General features: G+C 36.9%; 1 long non-coding RNA gene across 1 annotated transcript in view; it reads left to right on the top strand.

Annotated features, from left to right (window-relative positions):
- Nucleotides 1-14,793, top strand: part of LOC129880534 (uncharacterized) — a 28,584-nt gene extending 13,791 nt beyond the window's left edge. The window contains exons 2-3 of the long non-coding RNA XR_008765422.1: nucleotides 13,917-13,990; nucleotides 14,564-14,793. This is a non-coding gene — a long non-coding RNA (uncharacterized LOC129880534). The remainder of the gene's footprint in view (nucleotides 1-13,916; nucleotides 13,991-14,563) is intronic.
- The last annotated feature ends 2,546 nt before the right edge of the window (nucleotides 14,794-17,339 follow it).

Below are 17,339 nucleotides of genomic sequence, written 5' to 3'. Positions count from 1 at the left end.
GGAATTACCTCTAAACCCATATCATATATCATTTTACTTAAAATTAAGCCATTCCAAAGGAAAGAAGAGATAGGCTTTACATGTACTAGTTTTCATACATAGAAGACTTAAAGGCAATAACCCAACTATTTCAGGAGTTCTAACATCAAAAAGTAAATGAGAGTTTCGACTTATATTCAGGGCTTTATGAATGGATTGAATCCCAAATATCACATACATATCATTCATAACTTACATCTAAGACATGCCAAAAGAAAAGAAAGATAGCTCTATATACTTATTCCCAAAAACACGCCAAAAGAAAGCTTCACATACCTTGTCTGAGTTATTCCTTATCCTGTTCGCTTCGTCGTCCTTTGAACCTATCCAACATAAAAGTAATATGAATATCAACCCTTCTTAACTTTCCATCATCTTAGGTTACACCTTAGCATCAATGAAATCTATTTTCTTAGTCGTTTCCTCGACTAGTTCTTTAGTTTGTTAAGGCGTTAACGAAAATTGGGCAGCACCTCCCCTATAATGTGCCTTATCCAAATTTCCAATTAGGTACCTAAGACCTACAACCAACCAAAAACAACAACCTGCAGTAATTTACACCAATAATATACAACATAAACTCCAAACGACTTATTCAAAAATACGATATCACAATAGGGCGTCTAGCCTTTATTTTGTAACGCCTTTAACTATACAAAACAAGGGGTCATGTGGATAAAACCAGAAGCATCCACATCCCTTTTAGAATGCATTTAGTCCCTGCAATAATACATTACACCCCTGCAGCAACAACTCACTCAAAACTATCAAAACGTGAATTCTAGACAGCTTACTATTTTACCTTATCACTTCGTTTCGAAGGGGTAATGGAGGAAAACAGGGTTTAAGTCCTTCATGAAAGTTATAGACATGAGTCTTAGGGTTGCATACAATTTCGAATCACCCCTACATCAATATTTTACAAAACGATATGCCCAAAACAACAACAGCAATCCGTGTAAGATTTCCAAAACCAAAATCTGGGCAGTACCTCCTCTACACTTCATCACCCTTTTTTGAGAATCTAAAAGCAAAAATGGATTTGAAAGTCTAAATGAAAGTTATAGACCTATGAAATACCTCCGAAAAGATATTTAATCACCTAAAAAGAATCTATGCACAAGAAGTTATACCAATATTACTAACAACTGTCCCCTGCAAAAAAGGGTTTGTTAACTAGTTTTTAACATTTTCCCTCTTTGTTCTTTCAACTTCCTCTCAAGTTCCAAGCTGAAGAATTAATTCCGTAGACATCGTAAAATACATATATACACCTCCACGTGCTTAGTAAACACCATAGATAATTAATTCACGGAAGAAAAGTGAAGAACTTACCTTAATTCTTCTTGAACCATGGCTGCCGTAGTACTCTCTTCCTCTCACATTTTGTCTCTATGTTTAGCTGATATTTTTGGACTCCAAATGACTTAAGAGTCATTAACACACACACATATATATATATATGGTTCCTTAGGAAGTGACACATGTCAGACCCTAAGGGTGAAAATGTCAAGCCCTTATTGGTCCACGGATCCACCCTTAGCCTCCAAGGCTGCCATATGTCCTTGGTGGGGCCCACCCCTAAGTAGGTGGGTCACCTACTAGACCTCAAGCAGGTGGGTCAACTGCTTCCATGTGGCACTTCCCTAGGCTGCCATGTGGCACCTCCTTTTACTGCCACGTGTCACCTTCTCCTCTCCTCCGTGGGTTCATAATCTCGTCTTGTCTTAAGAGCCGATGTAATCCGCACTACGTAAGCTTGATATATCCTTAAGCAACTTAAGTGTATAAGACTCTTAGCTTAGTGTCTTACATAGGTAAATCTAGTACTACGACTCATTACTTGGCCTCCAATTCCTTTCGGATTCTTATGACTCCATTTCTAACCTTCCTTCTCACGAGGTATCACAATCTTCTTTCCTTAGAGTTGTTTGATAGTTTCGTAGCTTATCCGGCTCACATGATAGTGTCTAAGGAACTTAAGAAGACATTCTGAGCTTGAGAGCACGGGGTGTAACAATCTCACCTATTTCAAACCATCCCACCAGGGACCTACATCTTCTCCCATACAATGCTTTAAAAAGAGCAACTTAGATGCTAGAGTGATAACTATTATATCACAACCCAACCCCATAGGCAATGACTAGGGTATGACCTGGACCCCCATATACATAACTATCAGATATAGGAACTATACATACGAACCCCAGTGGGTGATAAAATTTTTATACACGTGTAGCCTCTTTCATTTGCATCATGTCATGAAAGGGCAAGCAAGCCGACAAGGCTACCATAACATAATAATGTTTACAACTTATCGTATAACCATAATCGAACAAAACTCACACATAACCCACATATATATGTCTATAGACCTCTACGAATAGTAACAGCAACATGTGGCAGGACAGGGCCCATGCCGTACCCCTGAACAAAAAAATATATACATAGGAGGACCAGTACCCAAAAACACTAGGCTCCGGAATTGTGAAGCACTTCCGACATAGCTGAGCGGAAATCCTAAGATGGCGGATCTCCAAAATAAACATCTATACCTATGGACATGAAATGCAGCCTCCTAAAGAAAGGGGGTCAGTACGATACATGTACTGAGTATATAAAGCATAAAGTATCATAACTGAGACAACAACTGAAATAGGGATGCAAGGGGAAAGTATAACATTTAGCCATATACCGTACCTGCATCTTATAAAATAAAGGAACACATATTATCATCACATACTATATTCGGCCCATTCGGGGACTCGGTGTAACAACTACATCATTTTGTCATCATAAGCATATATGTACCATTAGCGCTGTGGAACGTACAACCCAATCCATGTATATAGCAAGTACATGCCGAGGAACGATGAATTGATCCACATATCATATAATAATGCCGAGGAACGACGGCCTGATCCATGTCTCATATAATAATGCCGAGGTACGATGGCCTGATCCGTATATAATATATCATTCCATGGAATATACGGCCTGATCCCTATATAGCAAAAAATCCGAGGTACATTTTGCCCGATCCATATATAACATAATGCATATATGTGCACGTAAAAATCTGTAACATATCAAACATCCCTCAAGTATCACCATAAAGTATGTTCAAGAGCTCCTAGGTATAGGAGCTTACACATCCCATCACTATTCAGCCTATAGAAGGCTCAAGGGTAGTAGTTCAACTACTTCAAGGCCCTTATCATTCAAAAGTGAGTACAAGTCATGAGTTACATCCAGAATCTATAAATAGAACTATCTCTAACTCATATCACATATCATTTCACTTACATTAAGACATTTCAAGAAAAGGGAGGGATAGGCTTCACGTGTAATATTTTTCATCACGTAAAAGGCTTATAAGACAATAACTCAACTATCGCAGGTGTTCTAATATCAAGAAGTGAATAAGATTTATGAACCATACTCAGGGTTCTATGAATAGAATTATCTCCACATTACATATCCCATCCACTTATGGCTAATACATGCAAAGAGAAAAGAAGAGTTAAGCCTTCCATACCCTCTGCTTTTCTAGGAGACAGTGAGAGACACTAACTCAATTAGCGTAGGAGCTCTGACTTCAAGAAGTAGGTAGGAGTCGTGAATCATATTCAGAGCTTCATGAGTAGATTTGTCCCCACATTTCATATGCACATCATACTTAAGACTAAGACACGCCAAGAGAAAGGAAGGATAGATTTACACACTCATCACTTCCTAATGTATGGAAGGCTTGAGAAGCCCAAGTTCAATTACTGTAAGAGTGCTTTCATCAAGGAGTAAATAAGGACTGTGATTTATGCTTGGAATTTATGAATAAATTTACCCTCAAGCTCATATTATTCATTACTTAACGTGAAGACATGAAAAAAGAAAGGAGAGATAGGCTTTACATACATAACTCTTACATCTAAGACATGCCAAAAGAGAAGAAATGGTAGGCTCTACATACCTGTTATGGATTACTCGCATCCAAGCTTGCTTCGTTACTCCTTTAACCTATTTAGCACGAAAGTAATACTAAGGTTAGTGAAATTCGACTTTCCAATTTGTAATTCTACCACCAACTACCCATAGGAACCAACTCCTTATTTGCCTTTCTCGACTAGTCTATTACTTAGTTAGAAGTTAACGGAATTTGGGCAGCATCTCCTCTATAACTCGCCCTATCCGAACTCCCAATTACAACTTCAATTAGTACAGACAAACAAAAAACACAACCATCAGCCAATACACAATTATACCACTTCAACACTACACAAAACAAGTCCCAAACAACTCGCCCAAAATCATGATATAAAAATAAGGTTTTCAATCGTTAATTCATAAAATATTTAACCACGCGGAATGGAGGGTTAAGTGGATGAAACCAAAAGAAACCACACCTATTTTTACCCACGTTACATCCCTGAAACATGACATAAAACCATCTCCAATGACAATGCCACAATCACAACAACACTATGCAACCTTAACAACTTTAACTCGACTAGAACGACTTCAATTTCGTTCGCTTACAACGTCCAGTATACTTATGCATTTTTACTAATTCAAACCTCATTAAAACATGTAATATACCCCATAAAAACATCATTAACTTCAATTTGAAAGGAGAAACATTACCTTGCTAGAACTCGCCAAAACTCACCTAGCAAGTTCCTTAATCGCGCAGAAACTTAGCGGACTGTTTGTTACCCTTTTGATGCTGCTCCAAACAGAAAATTTACATTATTAACACCCTAAATTCATCTTAGGATACCTTAGATAATTAATTTATGGAGCGAAGATCGGAGGCTTACCTTGGCAGCCCCTAGGCCGTAGCTCTCCTCTCTTCTTTCTCTCAAGTTTCTCTCTAATTCTTCCAAGTGTACACCTGAAGAAACGACTCCTTAGTCATCATAAGTTACATATATACACCTCCACATGATCGAGGAACACCTTAGATAATTAATTCATGAAGAAAAATTCGGAGGCTTACCTCAAAGCCATGGCTGCCGTAGCTCCTTCTCTCCTTCTCAATGTTTCTCATCTTTTTTCTAAGTGTAAAAAGGATGGAAAATGAAGTCTTAGTCATAAGACTAAGTGTATATAGACTTTGAGCAAAATGCGGCAAAAGAAAAGGAAGGAAAATCCATGGACCGACCCCATCATCTCTATCCCGTAGGAACTACGAGATCACCCCAAGGATGCCTTCGGCATCTAGGGGTCACGGACCGACCATAGAACCCTTACAAAAAGTGAGTATTGGCACAAATGCTTTGACAGCGCGAACATGCTTTAGCATGCCCATGCTTGGTTCCCCGTGTCTTTCTTATCAGTTTGTAAGGCATCGGTAATACCCTTTTGCTATTCGCGATGGACCTGTCTTTGGTAAGGCACTTGCTTCAACAAAGCTCGCCCTGCCATTAGTAAAAAGCAAGCAAGCTTAGGGTGTGACACATGGCAGCCCCTAAGGGTGTCACATGGAAACCCCCTAGGGCACCACCTCATCCATGATTCCAATCCATGGCTGCCACGTGGCAATGTGGGGTCCACCCTAAGTAGGTGCATCACCTACTTGGTACAAGTAGGTGCGTCACCTACTTGTCACCTACTTGCTTCATTTCCGTGGGTTCGTAATCTCATCTTACTTTAAGAGCCTATGTATTCCTTACTACTTAAGCTTGACGTGTACTCAAGTAGCTTAATTACGTAGGACATCCAAGTTGGTATCTTACGCAAGTAGATCGAGTCCTACGACCCATTACTTGGCCTCCAACTCCTTCCGAATTCTTATAACCCTATTTCCAATCTTCCTTATTATGAGATATCTCATTCTCCTTTCCTTGGAGTTATTTCATTCGTGGTGGATAATCTAGATCACATGGCACTTTTTAAGAGACTTAAGACTGTGTACCAAGGTGTGAAAGTATGGGGTATAACATATTATTATAGGCAAACTAAATCAATGAAAAATTTTCATCCCAACTCCCTTTAAAATCAATCACACACGCCCTCAATATGTCCTCTAATATTTGGATCATTGTTTCGTCTTGACCATCGGTTTGAGGATGGAAAGTGATACTTAACTTTACCTTTGTACCGAGACCCTTTTGAAATGACTTCCAAAAGTGTAAAGTGAATTGAGTACCTCAATTCGATATAATGGAAAAGGGAATACCATGAAGTGTTACTAACCAACAAACATACAACTTGGCATAGTCTTCGGCACCATAAGAAGTCTTAACCGGTAGAAAATGAACTAACTTAGTCATCCAATCTACTACAACCCAAATGGACTCATATTCCTTGTTAGTACGAGGTAAACCCGTTACAAAGTCCATATTCACATCTTCCCACTTCCAAGTAGGAATTTTGATGTCTTGGGCTAGAACTTCTGGTCATTGATGCTCAATTTTAACTTGTTGGCAATTTGGACACTTAGATACAAACTCCGCTATGTCTTTCTTCATGCCATTCCACCAATGCACTTCCCTTGAATCAAAATACATCTTGGTGGAACCCAGATGAATCAAATATTAGGAACTATGAGCTTCATTAAATATCAATTCTCTTAACCCATCAACATTCAGAACACCCAAACTACCTTGGTAATGAAGCACACCCTCTCCCCCTTAGGAGAAAGCCTCAATGGATTTTTTGGCAACCAACTTCTTTAACTCAACCAACGCCGAATCATGGTCTTGTTTAGTCTTAAATCAGCCACAAGAGACAATTCTGAATCATTATGAACAAGAATGCCTCCATCATCGGAATCGACCAACTTCACACCTAAATGTGCCCATCTATGAACATCCTTAACCAATTCTTTCTTACCTTCTTCAACATATGCAAAGCTACTCATAGAAAAGGGACTTAGTGCATCGACAACCATATTAGCTCTGCCCGAATGGTATAACACACTCATATCATAGTCCTTCAATAATTCAAGCCATCTCTTTTGCCGATGGTTTAAATCTTTTTTCTTAAACACGTATTGTAAACTCTTATTATCGGTGAACATATTGACATGGACACTATAAAGATAGTGTCTCCAAATCTTCAAAGCAAACACAACCATCGCTAGCTCCAAATCATGAGTTGGATAGTTTCTTTCAAGACTTTAAGTTTCCTAGAAGCATAGGCTATCACCCTACCATGCTGCATCAAAACAACCAAGACCAACTCTCGAAGCATTACAAAATACAACAAAACCATCAGGCCCATCCGGTAAGGTCAAAATAGGAGTGGTAGAAAGATGATCTTTCAACTCTTGGAAACTCCTTTCATAAGCTTCTAACAATTAAAACTTCATCTTCTTTTGGATTAACTTAGTCAAAGGTGATGAAATCAAGGAAAACCCTTCCACAAATCTTCTATAATATCCTGTAAGGCAAGAAACTTCTAATATCCTAAGGGGACAATGGTCTAGGCTAATTCTTCACCACCTCGGTATTGTTCGGATTAACCATAATCCCTTCACCAGACACAATGTGACCAAGAAAATCCACCTCCTTTAGCCAAAACTCATATTTATCAAACTTGGAAAAGAATTTCTTTTCCTTTAGAGTTTGCAACCCAATCCTCAAGCGATTAGCATGCTCTTCCTCACTTTGAGAGTAAACAAAAATGTCATCAATGAACACAATTACAAACATGTCCAAATATTGCTTGAATGCCCTATTCATCAAACCAATGAATGTCGCAGGGGTATTTCTCAAACCAAATGACATAACTAAGAACTCATAATGTCCATACCTTGTTCAAAATGTCATTTTGGGAATATAACTCTCCCTCACCCTTAATTAGTGATAATCGGAATGAAGATCAATCTTATAGAAATAGCTTGCCCCTTGCAATTGGTCAAACAAATTATCTATCCTAAGAATTGGATATTTATTCTTGATTGTTACTTTGTTATATTGTCGATAATCAATGAACATACATATCAAACCATCCTTCTTTCAAACAAACAAAATGGGAGCACCACATGGCGATATGCATGGTCTAATGAAACCTTTGTCTAGAAAGTCTTTCAATTGATCCTTTAACTCTTTTAACTCCTCTAGAGACATTCGGTAAGGAGGGATATAAATCGATTGAGTGCCTAGAAGAAGGTCTACGCCAAAGTCAATTTTCCTTTAGAGAGGAACACCAGGTAGATCATCGGGAAACACATCTAGAAATTCATTAACTATAGTGACTAACTATAGAGTAAGGTCTTTGGAACTTTCATCCCTAACCCTCACAAGATGGTAGATACAACCCTTGGAAATTATTTTTCGAGATTTAAGACACAAAATGAATTGACCTTTGAATACAAAATTACTACCCTTCCATTCTAGGACTTGCTCATTAGAAAATTAAAACTTAATCACTTGGATTCTAAAATAACTAGAAGCATAACATGCATATAGACAATCCATACCAAGGATAACATCAAAATCGGTCATCTCAATCTCAACTACATCACATAGAGTAACTTTGTGGAAAACCTAAACCATACAACTTACATAGACTCTTTTAGACACAACCGACTCATCTATGGGAGTATAAATAGAAAAAGGCTCCACCAAAATTTTGGGGCTAACATCAAACCTCATGGACACAAAAGGGGAAACTAAATACAAATTTTCACATGTATCAATTAAGGCATAAACATCATAGTTAAATACCTGTAACATCCCAATAACAACATCGGGAGTCTCCTCTACCTCTTGTCTACCATGAAGAGCATAAAATTGGTTGTTATGTTGACCACCCTTTGGTTGCACTTGATCACCTTGATCAAATTGACCTTGATGATGACCATCATTGACCTTGCATTCCTTAGCGTGATGACCCGACTTATCACATCGATAGCACACATTTAAACCCGCGAAATACACACCCTTTTGGTTCTTGCCACACTTCTTGCATGTGGGAGTAACTTGTCCAATAGCAGCACCTTCTTGAGTCTTAGGGTTGGGCATCCTATCTTTGTCAAACCTTGGAGTAGTGGTATTTGAAAATCCTTGGCTGTATTACCTTTGGCAAAAATAAGGACGTTTACCACTTTCGGACTTACCATGAGAGAAATCACCACCGTCGGTCTTTGGCCTCTTGGACTCCCTTTTCTCCTTTAGCTTCTCACTCTCTATTTGCTCCGTATAGGTCATAATTCTAGAGATATCCATCTCCCAAATCAACATAGCCATCTTACACTCCTTTGTGACAACATCCGATACACCCAACACAAACTTTCTCATACGATCTCTTGAGTCGGCAACCATAAATGGAGCATACTTTGACAATTGAGTAAACTTGAGGGCATACTCCATGATACTCATACCACCTTGCTTAAGGTTTATGAATTCTTGAACCTTGTCCTCCCTCAACGCCAATGGAAAGAAGCGATTAAGAAATACTCCTTTGAACTCATCCCAAGTCATGAGATTTGCCTCTCTAGATCTCTCACTCTTCTATTGATCAATCCAAAATTGGGAAACACCCTTCAATTGATATGTAGCCAACTCTGCCTTCTCAACTAGGCTAAACCCATAATATTCATAATCTTGTAAATGCTATCAACAAACTCTTATGGATCCTCTCCCACCTTGGAACCCCAAAACTCTTGATGATTCATCCTCATGAGATCAAGAACTTTTATTGCCATTGTACCCCATTTGGGTTCATGGGTGCAACAACTTCATGGTTAACTTGGGCTGTAACGGCTTGTGCAAGTACATGGAAGGCTTCTAGAAACTCGGCATCAGAGACTTGGTTATTCAAAGGATCATTCGGAGCTTGGTGCTCCTCTCCAACCACATTCCTTCTAGCGGGGTATCTTCGTGGAGGAATTTTCTAAACATCGCAAAGAACATGCATTAGAGGGAAAGATTTAGATACTACTCTACCGTATGACATAGATCATGAAATAAGTAAGACTTTTCTATCGTAGCCTCCAATTCATAAATGTGGCATGCTTCACACCAATGAACAATTATCTACTTAACATGGCATGTTAGACTCACTAGGGCTCTTCTAAGTCGTGTGCTCAAATACCAAATTTGTCATGACCTGAACTAGAGCCAAGCCACGACATGATGATTGAGATGTGAGGAACCCCAACCAAGCCATCTTAGCATACATCACATACATAAGGTAATGAAACATAATAGTAGACGCGGAAGTAAAATCTCAATAGAATGGGTCTAAGGGATATAAAACTCAACAGATGTCCAATCGGACTACATCACATAGCGTCCTAACATGCCTTTAGTCTAGTCTTTGACGGGGGCTTAGGAAAAGCTCCTACCTCATCGAATTAGGAAAATAAAATTAAAGTAAGCAATGAGAATGAAAGTCATGTACTCGATAGAATGAGGACTCACCAACTTCAAATATCTAAAGCAACTCTAGACACGAAGAGGATAGTCATGAGTACCAATCATAATGAACATGATTAAGGCTTAAAAGCAATTGAAAACATAAGAAAACTCAAGGTCAATGCATATCATAAAACTTCATCATAGAAATCATAGTTTAACTTTCAACTTGTGTGGGATAACATCTTTAACTGACATGTTAAGAACATGCAAGCTATAACATGGAATCTGATGAAACCTCATCGAGAAAGGGGAGACTAACTTGCTAGGGTATACTCTGTCATGGTACTCAACTCAACTCAACTGTGCTATATGTGTATCTACTAGCTAGGCCATGAAGGCAACCCATTATCAAAGGAAAGGGGAAATCCTTATTTCTTTTTTCTTTCCTTTTGGTAGGAGAAAGACATATGCGGTTTGATTAGTATAATTATTGATAGCATTATAGTCATTATTCTAAGAAATGTTGGCTTGCCTATGAGGGTAGCATAGTTTGGGACTTTAGGTTTCTATAGGATTCCATTGGGTAACTGCGTTATCGGGCCGAACCCCACCTAAAAGCCCTCTCGGTGCTTAGTCAATATCCCAATGAAAACTCATAAAAACATAATCATAATATAATAGGGAAACATAGTAACTACCTATCAATCCATCTTTATAAAACATATTAGGAGTAACTCATTAACTTTAGATATTCATAAGAATCCATAACTTTGATGAGAATTGTACTTATCACTATCTTGAACACATGGTGTGAGAATTATACTTATCACACCATAATAACTTTCTTAGATTATAATTTATCATCATCATAACTTTCATCATTAAATCATAAATCTCAACTTTAAATCATAGAACTTTCCTTGAAAATCATCAAACTGATAGTCAACTAATGAAAATCATCTTTAAGTTCATAACCATAGCTTGAAAATAGTTCTATGCATGGGCATTCATAATTCAACTAAAACTCATGCAATTCATGTAGAAACATGCTTAGAATAATCATTGATAAAAAATCAAAATGAAATTGAAATAGCCCAATGCAATTCATCAAAACTAGGGTTCATAAATTAATTGAAGATTGAAGCAAAATTGAGAAAACTTTAGGACTCCATGGGTAAAAGGAACCTATTGATCAACCCCCACATACCTTGATTGAGATTACTCAAAATTGAAGAAGAAACCTCAGAATTTTAGTTCTTGCCTTACAGAATTTGGGAGAGTGATTTAGAACGAGGGAAATTTCAAAGGATTGGGTAGATATAGGATTGAACTTATCCATAATTGTGTCTAGGTTCATTGAACTTGACTTGGAAATGACAAAACTAACTTTCATTAAAACTTCAAATTCAGACCTACGGGATAACTCTATGATCTATAGAAAAGTTGACTAAATCATCAAGATGACTCGACCAGTAGGTCTGAGGAAAAATTCTGAAAAATCAAGCCTTTAAAGTATGCAAATGAGTCATTTCTATGATTCATCTTAGTGATAATGAATTGTCGTTTGGACTCATCCTGTAGGTTCCAAACCCTGCAAACTTTAAGGGTCTCTGAAACATGGGCCTCTGAAGTTGGGTTACGGGTCAGTGTTATGACTCGTGGAATGAACTACGAGTTATAATGTTGACTTGTAGGACCTTTTGTGAGCTTTGGTCCTATTCAACACCGAAGACTCCCTCTACGACTCATTTCTACAAGTCGTAGAAACCTCTACGAGTCATAGGGTGAGTCGTAATACTGAGTCCAGTCTATATTTTGAATATTTCTCTTTTGTTCCAACTCTCTGACTTTTGGGGTCTTACATATTATTATTTTTTTAAGAAAGTTTTTATTTAACCTTTTTTTAATTTGGGTTGTTCGCCCTTCATTGTGACTCATAAATTTCTCAATTCTCTTATTTTTTTCTTTGAAAAAGTATATTTTATTTTCGAAACACATATTTGTGACATATCTGTACGAACTATGCATACCTGATTCTCATCTCAATAAGTTATGTAGGCAACCCTTTTAGATTTCGGTATTCCTTATTCAAAAAATTTCAAAATAAATATTTTATATTTATTAAAATCACATTTTTGACTTAGTTAGAGCCAACCTAATTAAAGTATGCATATGAAAGAACAACCGATGCAATGGAGAAGATTGACTTCTTCTCAAACCATAGATTCTTTTGGTACCTCTCATTCATACCTTGTTACACATAAAAATATTCTCTTGCATGCTTTCAAAATAAGAACAAAGCCAGCTTCACCATTTCATGTGCATTTTGAGGTGAGTTTTGAATTAAATTCAATTGTGTGTATTGTTGATCTAGAACTTGGTCTGAATGTTATCGAGGCAGAATTTTAGTAATGTTTGATTTGAAAAATAACTGTAGGCCTTGTTTGACCCGTTTGTTCCTTTCAAAGTCTTCCAAATGGCATTAATCCTTAGCATGTCCCACTTTGAGCCTAAAGTCTTTTTTTTGATAACCACATTTTCAGCCTATACCCTTTCTGAGTACTTATACGCACTCTCTTGGCCTGACCTTTTTGAGCGCACTAAAGACATGAGTTACAAAAAAAGATTTAAAGTTCAAAGTTGTCAAAGACAAAAAATTGAAAAGTCCTTCAAAGTTTATTATGTAAGAATGACCTTTTTAAAAAAAGAAAGTTGAAATTCAACAAGTTCAAGCAAACAAAATTGCAAAAAATGAAGAAGAATACTCCAAACAAATGGGAGAAACTTCAAAGGATGATGGAAAAAAAACTCAGACAAGTTAAGCTTCAAAAGAAGTCCAAAAGTACACAAGAAAGGAACAACTATGAGGATTAAGCTCTAAAGGCATGACAAATGTTGAAAGCACAAATTCAGTGCAAAACTCAAGAAGGAATTAAGTCACTTTTATCCAAAATGAGTATCCTACCCTTTCCTAAGCCTACATTACTAGCCGATAACAAGTCCTACATGATTTCATTTCAAATGTTCTCACATTAGTGGAGATTTACATAAAGGTCAAGCCTATGGTATTACAATTACATGCATGAATATCATTCTGAGCGTGAGCGTACTTTCCAAAATGTCCTAAAATTAAAATATTCTAATATTTGTAAATTTAGAACTTTATTTACGGTGAGGGCACTTGAAACAAGATGAACAAATCATGTCGACAATTAGGTATGTTTGAGATACTAATTAAAACTATAGAAATTACTTTGATGTTGATCTCGGTTAGCTAAAAAAAGATGGTGGAATTCTTATAAACAATACTAATTATTGGTACCAACTAAAGTTAAGATGTGATTCTGTCTTTTTCACTTTTCAATATTTCTTACAAAAACAAACACACAAAAAATGAAAATGAAAAAAATAATTCATGTTTTCTGTTTTCAAATACGGGCATTAACTTTTAAGCCAAGGTGTCCAGCTTCAAATGAGGGGTATTTTAGTAAATTTTATAGGTGCCCAACTTCTAACGCGGGTATTTTAATATATTTTACAAGCGCCCACCTTCTAATATGGGTATTTCAGTACATTTTACAGGCACCCACCTTCTAATGCGGGTATTTCATTTATATTTTACAGGCACCCACCGTCTAATGCAGGTATTTCACTACATTTTTACAGGCACCCACCTTCTAATGCATGTATTTTATTATATTTTACAGGCATCCACCATCTAATATGAGTATTTCTGTACATTTTACGTGAGCCCACCTTCTAATGCGGGTATTTCATTAAATTTTACAGGCGCTCACCTTCTAATGCAAGTATTTCAATACATTTTTTTACATGAACCCACCTTTTAATGCATGTATCTATACTCTAGTGAGTGTTTTCAATAAATTTTACAAGCACTAACCTTTTAATATGGGTATTTTATCTTTTAAGTACATTTTACAGGCTTTTACATTTTGTTATCCTACCAATCAGAGGCCTTTTACATTACATGCTTTCCCCGCTAGTCGGAGGTTATTTACATCACATGCTTTCCCCATCAGTCGAAGGGCATTTACATTACAATTTTGGCCCTCCATTTGTACTAAATTCTTTTTACTATTCTAACTAAAGAAAATAGTGACAACACTAGAGAAAATTTTGAGAGTCAATTAAAATTTACCGCAACTTTGAAATTTGAACTACATTAACTTGATTCTCATGACACTCGAGATATGTAGGAAGCTCTATCCAGAGTTCAGTCATCACAAGGACGTAATCATCCTTTCACTCTAGCAAGTGCACAGTCTTGCATTCCCAACTATCACAACTCGATATTGGGGCAATTTTGGAAGAGACATCGGTAACATATGAAACCTTTCAACAGGACCAGAGTCGTCAACTCTAAACAACAAGACAATAGGCTATTTGCCTCAATTTTCAAACTATACATGGCCCGATCCTCATCTAGCTCGGGGTATGTAGGAAACTCTCAATCAGAGTTTAATAAATTTATTATTTAATTTTTTTTACAAAAAATTCTCTTTTAGAGTTTAATCAATTTATTATTTAATTTTTTTTACAAAAAATAATCATTTGTCGAGCAAAATTGGCTGCATGTCAATATTTTCACCTGAAGACTTCTACATCATCTTCAGTTAAAAAGGGGCAAGCTGTTGACATCCAATGTTGGCTCTCTGTACTCAAAATTAACGTTTTCAGACTTTTGGATTGTTAAAGAACACAAAATATAATTTTTTACACATCTTTTCAGTTTGTTTTTAAAAAATATTAATAATTATCCTTAGATTAGGATTTTTGTGAGTTTATTTTATTTAGTTTTAATTATAGCTATTTTTAACAGTTCGTTAATTTGCATTTTTTCATGCTATTGTTATATATATTCATATGTATTTTAGTATTATGAGCATAGTCTAAAAATAATGTTGAAGCACAAAAAAATATTTTATTACCCAAATATTTAATTAGGCCATGATTTTCGACCCATGATTTTTAGCCCATGGGTGGTGGATAAAATATTTAGATATATTAATGGACAAAAATGGGCTAAGGGGAAAATCCTAAACCTTTTCTTCTCTATTTTCTTGATCCAAGGCGCCACCCCTAAGTCTTGCTCCCTCATCTTCTCAAACCCTTTTCTCCTCCAAAAAATGAGCTCAAGCTCGCTGAAAAAACAACCAAACACCATCTCCATCGAGCTAGCAAGCTCCAACCTCGCATAATCAGCTGCGCAGCAACCTAACGTATCCATCATCCCCATTTTTCTTTTCCATCTTTTGTTTTAACTTTCCAGTGAACAACACCATCACTAATGCACCACCATATTTGACGAAACCAGACCACCAACACCACTACCACACCACTACAACAAAACTGAAACAACACCAAACAACCACCATCTCAAGCTCGTTGAAACAACCCGTCACCTTCGTCTCCGATAAAACTAGGAGCTAAAAGTTTCAGGGTTTGCACTCCTACTCATTTTCCGGCCAGATCTGGAGAGAGTACTCCATCTCCAGTGAACTTTGGTGACCATTGCTATATATGGTAAAATATTACTATTAAATCTTTATTTTTTATTCACCGTTATGGTCTTCAACGTTATTGTTTTCATTATTAATAATTGTCATGGTTATGAGAAAATTTTCTTTAGTTTTGTTGCTGTACAAAATTACTTCAGTTTTTTTAATATACATTATCACTTTTTTGAGGACATCAATCAACTATGGTTGTTTCTTTTATAGTTTTTGTATTGTTTGAATTGTACTTTAGCAATATTTTTCTTTATATCATATTTAAGTTGATGACATATTGTTTTTGGACTTTCTTAGTTACTAAGCCATTTGATTTTGGTTTCAGTGAACTACTCATTTTTGACATTTTCTATAACATTTTGAGTATTTATTTTATTAATTTGAATAGTTATTAAATATTATTCATGGGTTGCTTAGCCTATTTTAACATTTTTTTCTAAACTCAGATAATTTTGTTCGGATCAATTTCTTTTTGTGATTTTATTTGTTTTCTATTTTTGATACTACCCGTGGGTATTCTTATGGGAATTATTTTAATTAGGTTATGTAATGACCCTCCAGGTCATTTTCCTAATACTGCTTCAGTTTCATCGTTTAGAGCATTTCTATAGCGATCTCGGGTCATTTATGACTTGCTAGCACCTGTAGCTCGGTCGGCCGATCGTTCGTTTGGATTTTAGACCCGTTTCCTTGTTTTTGAGCTTTTATAACTTGAAAAGTTGACTTTTATCATAACTTCAGTAAAATGACCTCAAAATGAATTTCTGATGGTTGCTTTAGCTCTGGACTGGCCACATTAAGCTAGTAGCATGGTCGATATGAGTATCGAGGTAACCAATACGAGTTTGAGGCCATTTGGCAGTGCCTTAGAAATTTTGTCCATGGTTGACTTTAGTCAACATTATTGGAAAACGCAGTAAGATAAAAATTCTAACAGCGCGGTTAGCTGTGAAATATTGAGTTTGGTCAAGAATGATCCTTCGTTTGCTTGTTGAGACTTTCAGCCTATTCCCGAGAACCATTGTTGAATTTGGCTCATAATGGACCTTGGGTGTGTGACCCACTTTTAGTCGTAAGGACCTCATATGGAAGTTTTGACTGCACCATTGAGTCCATAACTTCGAATTCGGTGGGGTAGCATATCTCATTTGCACGCACGGACTCCGAACGAATTTCGAGTACCCCGTAGGAATATTTGAACATGGTGAAAGTCATCTTTTCACCAGATTTCTATTGCAGCCAAGTTTCTTTTTCTCGATCGTGGGCCCTTGGCCGTGTTCGCAGAGGTTCAAGAAATTAACCTCCTTATTCGCGGAGCCTGGGCCACGTTCATAGAGGTATGACTCTTTCACCTCTGAGTTCATGGGCCACTGGCCGCATTTGCAAAGGCCAAACAGACTGACCTCCATGTTTACGGTCCACTTAGGCCGCATTTGCGAAGGAAAGACCTTGGTCTTTTATT

Source organism: Solanum dulcamara, chromosome 2, assembly GCF_947179165.1.
Source record: "Solanum dulcamara chromosome 2, daSolDulc1.2, whole genome shotgun sequence".
Classification (NCBI taxonomy): Eukaryota; Viridiplantae; Streptophyta; class Magnoliopsida; order Solanales; family Solanaceae; genus Solanum; species Solanum dulcamara.
The sequence above is the reverse complement of the archived record's forward strand: the minus strand, read 5'-3'. Positions and strand labels throughout refer to the sequence as shown.